The sequence below is a fragment of the Urocitellus parryii genome, chromosome 6 (assembly GCF_045843805.1).
Source record: "Urocitellus parryii isolate mUroPar1 chromosome 6, mUroPar1.hap1, whole genome shotgun sequence".
Classification (NCBI taxonomy): domain Eukaryota; kingdom Metazoa; phylum Chordata; class Mammalia; order Rodentia; family Sciuridae; genus Urocitellus; species Urocitellus parryii.
Window position 1 is genome coordinate 126,668,251 of NC_135536.1, and position 12,464 is coordinate 126,680,714.

Below are 12,464 nucleotides of genomic sequence, written 5' to 3' on the forward strand. Positions count from 1 at the left end.
TGATATTAGGATTTATTTTGATATAATTATATCAAAATAAATAGTATAGTTTGCTCCAAGTGAGTCCTCAGTACTTGCTCTTACCCTCCCACTCTTTTCTCCCCCTGTTTCCTTTCATCTAATCTACTGATTATTTATATTTTTTTAAAAAAATTATTGTCTTGTGAATATACATAATGAAGAGATTCATGTATTATATTCATATATGTACATTGGAAATTTGGTAAAATTAATTCCACTGTTTTTCCATTATCCTATGCATCCTCCCTCCCCATTAATCCCCTTTCTTCTACTCCCCTGATCTTCCTTTTATTTTGATGGAATGTCCCTCATGTCTTTTCTCCTCCCTCCCCAATTTTTACATGTGAAGTATTACTCAGTCATGAAAAATAAAGAAATTATGTCATGCTGGTAAATGGGTGGATCTGGAGACTATTATGCTAAGTGACATAAATCAGACTCAAAAAGTCAAGGGTCAAATTTTTTCTCTGATATGTGGAAGCTAGTCTAAAATTAGGGGGAGTGGAGAGGGCTTCACTTTTTGAAAAATTATGGCTTCCTAATTAATCTATTCTTCAATAATATCGTATGAGTTTTATTCTTTCTCATTTAAGGTCAGTCTGATTAGAAACCCAAGCTTGTTCAGTTATTATGGACAGGTAGGCCGTTTAGGGAGCAACATTTATATCAGCCACTACCTTACTGAGTGAGGTAATAGCATACAAAGCTTAGATGGAGGAGAAGAGAAGCAGCAAGATGTTGATAGAGAAAACCTTCCCATACTCTTCAGATGTGGCCACCTTACTCCACCAATTACCAGGGTTTTAAGGGTTATCTGTATCTTAAAAAAACAGATCTTGGGATGATCTGTACAGGGCTCAGGGAACACTGCTCAGGATTTATAAATGACTTTCAAACAGAAGAGGTGGTCTGAGGGGTCTCAGTCTTTTTACCTCCTCTTACTTGACTACTATCAGATTTTTTGGGAGTGTGGGAGAGGAGAATCCATAAATATGAGCTCCAGTAGTTCCTCACCAAGGATGTAGATAAAATAACCTGGTTTTGGAGCATTCAGCTGTGTTGAACAGCCTTAGTACCCATCTTTTCTTCCAAATATCTTTAAAAGAAGAAAGAGCCTGTTACCTAGCAAAGTACATATTTCTGTGATCAGGCCTATTATAGTTGTTATGTTTCTCTTGATCTACATTTCCTTATATCTTCTTACTGTACAGGTCTTTCATCATCCACATGAAATTGCAGCTGCAACTGATTACCCACAGTAATTTTTATATTTCTAAGATGTTCTACTTTCCACTCATAACTACACCATGGACTCCTGCCCATTCTATCTGAGGTGACTCATTATTACAGATAGACTGGTTTGGAGAGTATTCACATCTGTCAAGGTTTTCTGAATAATTATCTTCAATGAGAGTTAGATGAGTGAACAATAATTTAATAGCCATGAGATCAAAGAGAGCAACAAAACACCTTTTAAATAAAGGACCTAAAACCATTTCCAAGAAGATATACAAATTACCAATATGTACATTAAAAGAAGCTCAACATCATCCATTTTTAAGGAAATGCTAATGAAAACAAGATATCTCCCCATGTTTATGACAGAAAATAACAAATATTGATGAGGATGTAGATAAATTGAAATTTTTGTGCACTTTTTTTGAGAATGTAAAATATAGTAAAATACTGCTATGGAATAAAATGTAGTGATTGATCAAAATTAATATTGTAATTATCATATGATCCAATAGTTCTATTTCTGGATATATAGCCCAAATCATTGAAATAATGGTCTCAAAAGATATATGTACACCCATGTTCATTGCAGCATTATTTAGGGTAGCCAGAAGATAGGGACAACTCAGTTTCTCCACTGATGGACGAATTAATAAACAAAATGTAATTTATATATCCACATGCATAGAGCTGGGAAGGATAGGGCATTAGGGGATGAGAGTAGAAGCTATAGAGTTTGTTTTAAAATTTATTTTAAGCTTGATTCTAAATTGATTTTCATGATGAGTGTACAGTACTGTGAAATACTAAAACTGAATTGAAATGGTTAATTGTGCCACTGGATCTCTGTAAGCTGTTATAGAAAGGAAGGAAGGAAGGAAGGAAGGAAGGAAGGAAGGAAGGAAGGAGGAAGGAAGGAAGGAACAAACCTTGGGCTAAGCAGATGGAGGGGAAGGCAGAGGGAAAAATCCAGGTCACAGCCTTCCTCCTTAATCCAAGCATAAGAAAAGGATGACTCAGTTTTCCCTCTAATATGAGCAGTTTCATGCAGATCTATATTACCCAGACAGTAGCTTAGTTATCTTCTTCTCCCCACCCTGACATGTCATCTTCTATCAATTACAGTTTCACCAAGCTTATTCTCAGTCACAAAAATTACACCTGAAACATAATTTTAATGAGAGGTACTAATTTCTTTGACTACAACCTACACGTTAAAGGTTCCTCCTGTGTTATATTAAATCATGTAGCTCATCTTCAGAAGCCTGCCTCAGCCCTTAGGATGAAGAGGTTTTTAGCTAACAGCAGCCTATTATTTAGGGTGAGGCTATCAGGGTGCAGCTTAGACCTCCAGCTTGAGAATAGTTCTTTATGTGCTGCAGCTGTCCTCTTGATGATGCTGTCCTCAGTTCTTATTGCTTGCCAGCACCCATTTCCATCTCAAGGTACATGTGAGATCATTTATCATCAGAGTGTGTGTTCATGCCACTGTCACATCTATAGGGGAAACCAGAGTCCCACAACCAAGAGGCAAGTGTAAAAAAAAAAAAAAGGGTGGACAGAGTACATAGCTTTATGCCAGCTTTTCTTTCTCAAAGCACAAGGAGAAATCATCTCTGGAGGAAGAAAGAATTTTATGGGTGGTGTGCAGGAGAGCCAGGAGGGACAGTTTTCTGCTGAGTAGACTGAGTATGTATACCATGAAGTCACAAAGGTCCACAAAAACTTTCCAAGTTTTCAACCCACCAGATAATTGTTTCCAGTTTGTCCTTAGAAAGGTAATCTATGTAATTAGTGGACTGTATATCACATTTCCCAAGAATTTCCAGTTTGCAGAATCTTAGAAAATAGGTTTCCCAGTACAGTCACTAATATTTACCTCTGAGCCTCACCCCAAGATCCCTGAGGGACTGAGAATCAGCCCATGAAGGTCACCACGAAAATACACAAGAAAAGGTCAAATGGTTTGCTTTCTGCTGCTTACATATTCGAGGCTTCTGGGAGTGTGCTCATTTCTCTAAGGTCTCAACTCACTCTTTGCCAAATTGAAATCTGCTTTTAATTTCATATGTATAAACAGATGATCAAGTCTGATGTTTCCTATTTTCTATCACCTTATTGAACAACCCAGTGATCCTATCCAAACCATGGTCATTAAAAGCTGTGTGTGTACGTAAAGGAAAAAAAAAGGATTAGAATCTTGAGCTCAGGAAAAGTTTTTCTGCAGTCAAAGAAAAAAAGTTTTGAATAAGAAAGTTAAGGGCTGGAATGAATCTCATGGTTCTGACCTAGAGTTGTAGATATCATCATAAATATGTTAGTTTTAATATATCTATGTACCTGTGTGGATTTCAATACAGAAAAAATAGTTATAGAAACAAATATATATGTGTGGGTGTGCTTAAGGGTCCAGTTGCAGTGACACTCCAGTATTAACAAGCATACCTAGTTCTGAAATACCATTTTCCAATTAAAATAAATTAAAAAAATAAGAGTTCCTTAGATATGTTTGATTCTAGGATTGACAAAGACACAAATGCAAGGCATGTCTGAAACATCTTGCATTGTCAGAAAATGAGAAAATATTAAAAACAGAATCCATCTGGATATAAACAAAAAATGGAATAACCAATTAACTAAGTAGGGAAGACATATAAATGAACTATCAGAAATAAACTCAATATATAAAGTCAACAAGGGTGATCTACAGCAAGAGTGTTAAGATTGAAAAATGGGGCAAATACAGTCTATTCAGTAACAAATGTTGAGAAATATGGTTATGCAAATGCAAAAGAATGAAACTGGACTGAACTTACACCATGCTCAAAAAACAACTCAAAATGGACTAAAGACCTAAACGTAGGGCTCAGGACTCTAAAATTATTAAGAGAAAACCAAGGGGGGAAAACCTTCTCATGTTGGTCTAGACAAAGATTGCTTCAATATGACACTGAATGTAACAAAATATAACAAAACAAAAAAATGATGAGTGAGACTACATTAAATTAAAAGGCTTCTACACAACAAAGGAAATAAAGACAGAATTAAAAGATGATCATTGAAATGGGAGAAAATATTTGCAAATCATGCATTAGACAGGGGTTAATATCCACCTATATGAGTAACTCCTATGACTAAATAACAAAAATCCTCATGAGTACTCAAATTATAAAAGGGAAGAGAATTTGAAGTGCCATTTCTCCAAAGCTATACATATGGACAAAATGTATATGAAAAGATCAACATTACAAATCATCATGGAAACAAACCTAAATCACAATAAGGTATCACCTCATGCCTGTTAGAAAGACTATCATCTATAAAACAAAAGATAAATGTTGTCTAAAGATGTGGAGAATTTGGAACCTTGATAAACTATTGGTGGCAATTTAAAATGATGCAGCTAGTATAAAAAACAGTATGCAGGTTCTTCAAAAATTAAAAATAAAAGTATACTGATCCAGCAATTCCAGCAATCTCAGTTCTGGGTATGCGTACACTCATTGGAGAATTATTCAGTGGATTTTATTCAATCTTTAAAAATAAGGAAATTTTGTCACGTGAAATGTGAATAAAACTTGAGGACTCTATATTATAAAGTGAAGTTAGCCAGTCACAGAAGGACAAATACTGCATGACTGCAGTTAGACCTCACAAGGTAAACTCATGGAAGCCCGAAGTAGATTGGGAGTTGACAGGCATAGCAGAGGGTGAGATGGAAAGTTGCTATTCAAGCAGTACCCATTTTTGGCTTGTAAGATGAATAAATTCTAGAGATATGCTTGCAAAATTGTGCCCATACATACCAATGGTATATGTTTAAAATCTGCTTAGAAGGTCAGATCTGATAAGCACACAATAATTTAAGCACAGAAGGAAACTTTATTAAAACAAAATGGACATTCATTTAAAATACAAGACAACACACATTATCAGAAAGGCTCTCAATACTTTCCCTAAGATTAGAAGAAACACAAAAATATCATTCTTGCCACTTTTATTGAAAACTGTACTGGAGGTTTTACACAAAGAAATTAAGACAGAAAAGAAAAAATGAGGTATCAAGATTGGAAAGGAGGATGTTAAATTATTTCTATGTACAAAAGATATATTGTATGTAGAAACCCCTAAGGAATATCCTAAGATATTATTAGAACTAAAAACAAGTTCAGCAAAGTTGTAGTACATAAGGTCAACGTGTGTAAATAAGTTGTATATCTATATACTGTCAACAGTCTAAAAATAAAATTAAGAAAACACTTCAAATTAAATATGCATTTAAAAATAAAATCATTAGAAATAACTAGAAAAAATAAGAATATGATATGTACAATGAAAACAAAAATGGTAGTTGAAAAAAGTAAAGAGGATCTAACTAAAAGAAAAAAAACATTCTATGTTCTTTAATCAGAAGACTTAATATTGTTAAGGCTTAATACAGGACAATAATTTTCAAGATGAACCATACATTTCTATGTAATCCCAATGAAAGTTCTATCTGCCTTTATTTTTGTAACAACTAACACTGATTCTAAAATTCTTATATTTTATATACCAGAAACCAGAATAGCCAAAACAATCTTGAACAACAAGAACAAAGATGAAGTGCTCAATTCATACTTCCTGAATTCAAAATTTACTACACAATTACAGAAATCAAGATATTGTGATATTGATAGAAGGATAGACATACACATGAGTGAGGAAAGTTGAGTGTCAGAAAATTAATCATTAGATTTTATAATTGATTTTGTGAAGTTCTCAAGACAATTAACATAAAAATGCAAGGATAATTGACTATATTCAGGTTAATGAATATGATGCATTATATCAATAGAATAAAGGGCAGAAAACTATTTCAATATACACAGAGAAAGCAAACAAAATTTAACTTCTTTTTGAGAAAAAAAATCAAATAATTAGGTACAGAAGGAATGCACCTTAACAAAATAAGGCTATATATGTCAAGCCCAGAGTTAATATAAAGATGATAATTATGTGAGATAGTGCATATGCTAATTAGCTGGATTTAACCATTGCGCAATTTATGTATACTTCAAAACATTCTAATTCTGATAAATATGATTTTTAAACATGTTATTTTAAATAAAGCAAAATATTAATCATATTGATAAATTTGAAAAAATGAATGAAGTATATTGTAAAGCTGTGCAAATGTCCAATTCAAGCATGGAAAGATTGTGTATTTCCCTAATTTCATCCTTTGCCTTACTTACTGAAGGTTACTATCATTTTGAATTCTATATTTGTCATTTTTCTTATTTTTATTATTGTTCAAAGTTTGTATTTCTGAATGATATACTATACAGTTATTCTTATCTTAATATTTATATAAACATTTCCATATTTATCCATACTATCAATAAAATCACAAGAAATATTTTTATACCTTCTTATTGTGGAACATTCTACTGAAAATACCTGATCAGTACTTTTTTTTAATATTTATTTTTTGTAGTTGAAGTTGGACACAATAAATTTATTTTATTTATTTATATACCCATTTCCAAGCCCTAAAACCATAGGAAGGCACCTTTTGGGTTTAGATATATTTGTAAAAATATATGCTGTCCCACACTATGAAAATAAATATACACCAACTATTAAATAATGACAAACATATTGATACAAACACACATCAAAACACAGTGATACACACTTCATCACAAACACACACACACATACTAGAACAGTACCACCAAGTTACGATCAGCACAAATATGCATCTAAATACCAAAACACCCATACAATGACCTACACATTAATATGCACACATTGACATAAAGAAATATTAGGAAACATATAGGCAGTGTTTTTTCTGCAAAGGTCCTTTTTCTAATGCTGGCGGACACTTGATAAATAGAGCTTACAAGATGCACAGTTCTGATTTCTGAGATCCTGGTGATAATATATGCTAATTTCCATCTTCATTCCTATTCTTCAGATCTCCTCACCATCATAACCCATTTGAAATTTTACATCTGAAATGCGGGAATATCATTTTGGGTTCTCCTGTACCTACAGTTGGTCACCCAGAGTGTGGATGGGGCAGGAGATTGGTAGAGAAGGACAAAACTAAGGGAAGGGGCACAGAGAGACACAGAAACAGGCCTTATTCCTCTCCTTATCCTCACTGTCCGCGGAGAGAGCCCAGTTGACTGTCGCTTCCTGTTACAGGAAAGGCTTCTAGGAAACTGTAGCCTGTAATGAGAAATATCATTACCAGGGAGCGTCTACCTTTGTGAGCTTCCCAAAGCCAACTGCTATAGGGTATGCATGGAGAAAATGTCAAGAGTCCAAGATCATGTGCATTAATTTTGGGTCATATTTTGTTCAGATTCCACACAGGTAGAAAGCAAAATATCATCCAAGGAGCCACAAGATGATTAGAGTGGGAAAGGCAAGCAAGGGAAAGGCAACTAGAGGTTTTCCCTTCTTGATACCCAGCCTCCTTCCCAGTCACTATGCAATGGAAATTAGGGTTTAGGTGAAGAGCCCACTACCACATGTAAAAAGAAATGTTCATGCTTCTCACAGCCTTCTCCAAATACTGAAGTCAGAAGTAGGTCCCTCTTCCTGCCTCCTTGTTGTTTTTCAGCATCTCTGTTCTAAGAAGATACTGTACAGATATCTTTTATTTTCGTAAAACTCAATTTTGTGAGGCTGGAGATGTGGCTCAGTGGTAGAGTGCTCACCTAGCATGTGTGAGGCCCTGGGTTCGATTCTCAGCACCACATAAAAATAAATAAAATCAAGGAATTGTGTCCAACTAAAGTAAAAAATAATTTAAAAAACCCTTAATTTTTGTGACTTGAGAGTTATGGTCAAATATGCCTACCCAAATGCTTTAACCCTGAACCTTATGCATGGAACCTCTCGTGACTAGAGGCATGTAGTGAGGGCTTTGTTTCACAGGAAAGCCCTGCTTCCAATCATGTTTATAACTAGAATTGGCTGCCTCGTGCTGTCAGTACTCAGCATCTGCGCACCTTCATGAATGCATAGTCAGCACTAGGCTTTACCTCACCTTTTTCCAAACTAATTTTTTACTCCATATCTTAATCACCAAGTTTCAGAATCTGTCTTTTCTCTCTTTATCCCCACAAGGTAACCTTACATTCTACCTCATGACCCCAATCATCATAAATATGTATTTCATTAAATCAAAGAGTTCACTGACTTCAAAGACATGACTATTTTATGTAACTCTAGGGGTAAAAAAGCATTGCTAATTAAATAACACAATTCTAAGATGTCCTTGGTTCAGAGATGTCAAAATAGTAGGTGTTTCTGAATAAGGTCAGAATTTGGTGAAGTAGGATTTAGAAATACATTTATGTGAGTTATGCTGATAAGAAAGTTAGACTTACTAATCACAAACCATATGGGATGAATTTGTTTATGGAGATAAGATGTCAAACAGTTTCTTGAGACCCAGCCAGCCTTTTTATGCCTCAGAGATCCCCTGTTTCACAAGGAAGTGAGTATATGTTCCAGGAACATTCTTTCTAGCCAAGAAGAAACAGGGTCAGGAGTGAGCTATGGATCATGTTCAGTTCTGAACCAGGAAATGCTGGGCATAAAATAGAGATTGGTGTTCAGTAGGCACAGGTGGGCTATGTTTCCATGGATCAGAGCCTACTCTTGACTGCATGCCAACTCATGCCCAACAAGTGTGTGTAGCTAAGAGAACATGTCGCCTGAGCATGTGATTTTGTGTCAATCCATGTGAGCTATGGATCATGTTCAGTTCTGAACCAGGAAATGCTGGGCATAAAATAGAGATTGGTGTTCAGTAGGCACAGGTGGGCTATGTTTCCATGGATCAGAGCCTACTCTTGACTGCATGCCAACTCATGCCCAACAAGTGTGTGTAGCCAAGAGAACATGTCTCCTGAGCATGTGATTTTGTGTCAATCCATGTGACCCATGTATCCACAATGATGGACCATAATGATCCCTGGGCTCATTTGGAAGGAAAGGCTAGTGAGGAGAATGAGGCAGGTGTATATTGCCCCCTGTCCTCCTCTCCCATCAATTCTCTGTCCCTGTCTCTAATCCCCAGTGAGCAATAAGATGAGTAAGAGATTCTACACACTCTAGAAGGATGACTTATGCTTCTCTCCTAACTTCCTGGAGGTTTTCATCAGTCTTACGTGTAGAAAAAAAAAATAGATCCATGTAATGCCTCATCTTAGTCTGTTTTCTACTACTGTAGCAGAATACATCAAATTGGTAAGTTACAACCAATAAAAGTTAATTTGGCTTATAGTTCTGGAGGCTGGGAAGTCCAAGATGGAGGGAGCACATGTGGTAAGTGCTTTTTTGCCACATCATAACATGATGGAAGTCATTACATGGTGAAAGCGTGAGAGCAAATGTGAGAGAGAAAGAAGAAAAGGGGGCCAATTCCCCCATTTTATAACTATTCCACTCTTGAGATAACTACTGAAGTAATAGTCTTAATGCATTCATTAAGGTGATGTCTGCATGACCTAATTACCTCTTCAAAGTCCTGACTCCCAACACTGTTACAATGGCAATTACATTTCAGCTTAACTCTTGGAGACAGCTCTCAAACTATAGCTTGTCTTTATACTACACTTCAGCAGAAGAACTAAGTTCCAAACAAGAATGTTTATATTGACCTACCACATATAAATCCCTATTGTCCCAGTCCTGCCACCCAAAGGTGATGAGGCTCTGGAATGAATACTGAGAAGAAGAGAGCACAGGATAAGTATTGAGAACAAAATAGTATCTCTTATCTAAATCCTGCTTCCTTTCTATTCTATACCCAATGCCATTCTACACTTAAAGAAAGTCTTGTAGCAGAACTTTCTAGGAGCATCTGTCTGCTACAGAGGTACAATTCATGTGGATCTATACATGTGTCTCTGATTTTGTGTCCAGAATATCACAACTCAGCACCAAAGGTTCAGAAGTGTTCACTGAAGGGGAAATTGACATTCCTTTCCATCCAAGCTCCAAAGTCAACACCCTTTCTCTTTTTCTGTGAGAAACAATGAGTATGCAGATCCACGAACACATGCCCGGTCTTCAGAAAAGTCTCCATGCCCTCACCTCCCTCCCACTGACCTTACACCAAGTTCCCTTCCTGTAGAAAAAATAACAACAGGATTATTATTCTATAACAGATTTCCCTGTCTTCATTTTGCAGCATGAATTTAGCCCTGCAAAGCAACCCCTTGTTACATTTTAGAAGTGAGGTATCCCCCAGAAGCTCATGTGTGAGACAATGCAAAAAAGTTTAGAGCAGGAAATGATTGAGTTATGAGCCTTACATAATCAATGCATTAATCCACTTGAATGGATTAGCAGGGAGGTAACTGTAGGCAGGTAGAGTGTGCCTGGAGGAGGTGAGTAACTGAGGGCATGACTTTGGGGGTATGCATTTTATCCCTGGTGAGAAGAGCTCTTTCTTTGCTTCCTTCCATGTCTTTGGCTGCTTTCTTCCACCATGATTTCCTTTCTCAAGTCAGGTCCAGAGTAATGCAGTCAGTTGCCTATGGACTGAGAGCTCTGAAACTGTGAACATAAAGTAGTTGGTAGAGATTCTCTGTGATGGAGTTGATTTTTTTTTAATTTAAAAAATGTCTTTAAGGTATAGAGGGCTGGGGTTGTGGCTGCGTGGTAGAGCACTTGCCTTGCATGTGTCAGACACTTGGTTCAATCCTCAGCACCACATAAAAATAAAAAAATAAAAGTATCATGTTCAATTACAACTACTTTTTTTTAAATATAGAGCTCTGAAACTGTGTGCATCAAATAGTTGGTGGAGTTTCTCTGTGATGGAATTGACTTGAAACTTTTTATTTAAAAATGTCCTTAAGATATATTCCAAAATATTTGTATGTTATTTTACTTTTATATCTCAAAAAATTTATTGCTAGACATACACACAAAAAATAGGTGGAATCTTTAAGAGACATAGCAGAAGATTTTTAGGTTATGAGGGGCTACCCTTGGAAAGTTTTAATGTAGTTCTCCTAGAATCCTGATAGTTCTCATGAGAGTGGTTTGTTGTAAAACAAGATAACCCCACGAACTTGGAGCCTTCTATAAGTGGCTCATTCCCTTTCTGTTTATCTATAAATGTGTTGTAGCCAAAAAAGCCCTTGCTAGAGACCAAACAGTTGAGGTCACCCACTCTTGGGCTTTCAACCTCTAAAATGATTAGTAAAATAAACCAGCTTCAGGTATTTTGTTATAACAATTAAAAAATGGACTGATACTTGAATCAATGACCTGTTTAATCCCAATCTTAGGCCTGGTCAAATCCCATTTTCCATTTCTCTTTTTTTTTTGGTTTCTTTTTTTTTTATTGGTTGTTCAAAACATTACAAAGCTCTTGACATATCATATTTCATACATTTGAATCAAGTGGGTTATGAACTCCCATTTTTACCCCAAATACAGATTGCAGAATCACATCGGTTACACATCCACATTTTTACATACTGCCATATTAGTGACTGTTGTATTCTGCCACCTTTCCTATCCTCTACTATCCCCCCTCCCCTCCCCTCCCATCTTCTCTCTCTACCCCATCTACTGTAATTCATTTCCCTCCATGTTTGTTATCCCATTCCCCTCACAATCTCTTATATGTAATTTTGTATAACAATGAGTGTCTCCCTCCATTTCCATGCAATTTCCCTTTTTTCTCTCTTTCCCTTCCACCTCATGTCTCTGTTTAATGTTAATCTTTTCTTCCTGCTCTTCCTCCCTGCTCTGTTTTTAGTTGCTCTCATTATATCAAAGAAGACATTTGGTATTTGTTTGTTAGGGATTGGCTAGCTTCACTAAGCATAATCTGCTCTAGTGCCATCCATTTCCCTGCAAATTCCGTGATTTTGTCATTTTTTAGTGCTGCCACGGAGTATTTCCACTTCTCTTTAGTTTCTAAATGATTCTTTAGTGCCCAAAACAAGAATGTCATGCTTGTTAGACCTCATATAACTTCTCTGAAACATAGTCAGCTGGTGTGAGAGGTAGGAGTTATGGGAAAGAATGAAAGATCATGGAGTTACACTGAGATTTGGCCAAGAAGTGACTCTATATGGAGTATGGTAAAGCAGCAAAGAGTGGGGTCAGGGTGTTGTGCTTTCAAGGGCAGGAGTTTCTCTGAGCAATGGTGTCAATAGGTTCTGCTACGTGTCAAA